Raw genomic sequence first — 3,556 nt, 5'->3', positions numbered from 1 at the left:
AAAGTGGTTTGCGTGAAGAGTTTCATTCATACAATTCTTCGGGTAGGGACGAAGTCCCACCCTCGAGAAAGAACGTCTAAGCCGCCCCCCCCCCTTACTAAAAAGAAATGTCATCGATACTCTATAATAAAATTACCGCCTAATTCATGTGTCCAATCTAAAAAGTGGTTTGCGTGCAGAGTTTCTTTCATGCAATTTTTCGGGTAGTGGCTAACGCGACACCAGTGTTTCTTTCAGACTTTTTCCTCCCCGGGGGGAGGAACTTTTTCTAATCTAAAAAGTGTTTAGCATGCAGTTTTTTTCATGCATGATGCATCTCTTCCGGTAGGGGCGAAGCCCCGCCCAGGTTCTTCCTTTAGTTTGTATGATCTATAAATGCGACCAGTGTTTCAGACTTTTTTCCTCCCCGGAGAGGGGTGGGGGTACTTGAAATTTTCGGGGGGGCGGGGGGGGGGTAGAATTTTCTGGGAGGGGGCGGACACTGGAAAAAGTATATAATTATATTTCGTTGAATGGGACGGTAGACATGTTTTGGGGTGGGTGGGTGTATGTGTGGGGGGGGGGGGGGTTAGGTTTTAGAGAAAATAGACAGCACTATCAACCTAGCGCCCGTTGTATCCTTCCTCAACGGGCCATTTTTCTCGTATATACAAGAGTTATAATGCGAATTAATAAAAGGTGAATACTTATTTTTCTTATTCTTAATTGGCTGAAGAGTATATTTAAAAACTTTATTCAGATCTAGATCTATTTATCTTTATCATCTAGAGTAAAGTTCTACGTGTGGTCACATATAGCGAAAAATTCCGAACTCCCGATTTTCTCCGGGCGCTATTTTGTAACCGTTTCACACAGGAACAAACCGAAAGTACTTTATTACTCCACTGCCATTCTACTCTAATATGCATGAGTTATTTTGTATTCATACGCATAGTATTTGAGATATTCATGTTTTAGTGACGAACCTCCTTGTGATCTACTTTTTCCCCCTTTTTTACTTTCTCGTATATACGAAGTATAGAGAAAGTCTTGTAATCGTGCAACAATCGTTTTACATCTAACTGATACGGAAAAACATAATTTTGCAATCTTGTCCTAATGTCTGTGTGTCTGTCTGTCTGTGTGTCTGTGTGTGTGTAAACACAATTACTTGAGTACCGTTACAGCTAGGTTGCTGAAATTTCATATATAAGTATTTTATCAAAATCGTAGATCCGAATCAACTTTTGAGCGATTTCCGATAAGGGGTCATCCATAAATGACGTCACACTCGTAGGGGGGAGGGGGGGGTCCGTAATTTTGTGACGATGAGTGATGAGGGGGAGGGGGGGGGGTCAGATGTTGCGACGTCACATTTTTGCATTATAAAAAAGCAATGTTAGAAAACGAATTTTAGACGTTATTTCGCGTTTTAGATAACTGTTTTAATAAATTGTAATAGTTTAGGCAAGATTTTGGAAAAATATCGATGTTTTTAAAAAATTCAACTGCAATTTTGAGGGGGGTTGTAGGTTGAGGTGTGACGTCATTTTAGGGGGGGGGGGTCTGGCTTTTTGTGACGACGTGTGACGGAGGGGAGGGGGGGAGGTAAAAATCGTCAAAAAAAGCGTGACGTCATTTATGGATGACCCCTAAGCGGAAGTGGTACTTTTTCTACTTTAAATTTTTCAAAAGCCTATAACGAGTACTATTTCAGATAGATAAATGAAATTTCACAATATAAAAATAATAATAAAGTCTATTAAATATACTTTAAATTGGTTTAATTGAACATTTATTGTCATACCCCAAAATCAGTATTTGGGGTATTAGGAGTCGGGCAATGGGGCAATAAGTATTATCTCCTAGTTTAGACTAACTCCGCAATAAAAATAATTAATTTCTAACCCCAAAATAGTTAATGCTGTGTACACACACTTTAACTGATACTAGCTATCACTAGGCCCCAATGGGCCCAGTCTACAATTGATACAATTGCAGGTGTACATATGGCCTACAGTCTAGTAGTTTACATTTGGCACATTAGTATGCCTAGTGTGTAGCTAGTATACTAGTGTGTAGCTGCCCAGAGTTAACATTCTTGTATGTAAAAAGGGGTGGTACTAACTAATCTGCCTTAATGCTTTCCCCTGATAAGCCATGTGTGCTATACATTACATAACATGACATGGAGGTGAGAAATGTTGAGGGGAGAGCAGTGGTGCTGGTTTCCCATTTGTTCTCCTCGCTGGACCCTGAGGGCCATAATACATAAGGAGATGCTATCTCTGGTTGGCTGAGATCTAAGAACTAAGTTCATGTTACCTACAAAGAGATGAAGTTTTATGGTGGGTTAGATACAGGTGGGGTCTGGCTATCATGGAGGTGAGAAATTGTGAGGGGAGAGCAGTGGTACTGATTCTTTTTTGGTCTCCACCCTGCTAGACCATGAAGGTCATATATTACATAACATGCCACCCCAGATTGTCTGAGATCTGTAACTGTAATCCATGTTACCTACAAAGAGATGAAGTTTTATGGTGGGCCAGAAACTGGTGGGGGCTGGGTATCATGGGGGTAAGAAATTGGATTGTAGGAAAAAAAGTCACAGGAAAAAAAAAACACAGAAAAAAGTCACAGGAAAAAAAGTCACAGGAAAAAAAGTCACAAATATATATTTGCATGATACTTGTTAATACTTTTATGTATTAAATATTCAGAGAGTGCAAATTAACTTAGGATTAATTAAATGTAATGTAATGTGTGTAGGCTGTATACGCATAGGAATTTTTATAATTCATCTAAAAATATTTAGTATGAAGTATGTAGATTGTAATTATTTTAAACTTAAGATTAGTAGCGTTTAATAGAATGCTCCAAAGTCCACGGTTTTAATCCTGTTTTTTTTTAAATACCAACATTAAATTACTGTGAAATGGTAAGTTCGTCTGACTTGCTGCCCTCAACTCATGGCCACAATAGTTATGTTTAGATGTTTAGTTCAACCACCTTTACTGCCCACATTTATCACGCTCATTACATAACACTTAGGATCAAAAAAGAAAGCGACAAGGTTCAAATGCTGTCATTGACGCATGACGTCAACAACACAAAATATGTTCGGACAATGCCTACTGAGGAGAGGCCGACCAAAGAATAGCCTACGGCAAAATTTGCCTAAATTTTTTTTCTAGTTAAATTTTCTACCGCGTTTTTAACTAAATACGTAACAAAAGTTGAGATTGTTGTGTAAATTACTTTAGAGTATTTTTACTTACATTGTTATAAACCATAATGCTTTTAACGTCTATAAATAATTAATGCTATAAAAAATACAACCCACAACAAGAAACATACAAAATTTTACAATTGTAAACAAATAAAAAAAATATTTCTAAAAATATTTTTGTGACTTTTTTTCTGTGACTTTATTTCTGTGACTTTTTTCCAAAATTTTTTTTCCATTGTGACTTTTTTTCTGTGACTTTTTATCCTAGCAAAAACTGACTTTTTTCTGTGTTTTTTTTTCCTGTGACTTTTTTTCCGTTTACCAGAAATTGTAGGGGGGAGCAGTGGT

The sequence above is a fragment of the Physella acuta genome, unplaced genomic scaffold (assembly GCF_028476545.2).
Source record: "Physella acuta isolate Inbredline_101_S28 unplaced genomic scaffold, ASM2847654v3 ptg001148l, whole genome shotgun sequence".
Classification (NCBI taxonomy): Eukaryota; Metazoa; Mollusca; class Gastropoda; family Physidae; genus Physella; species Physella acuta.
Note: the sequence above shows the minus strand (reverse complement) of the source record.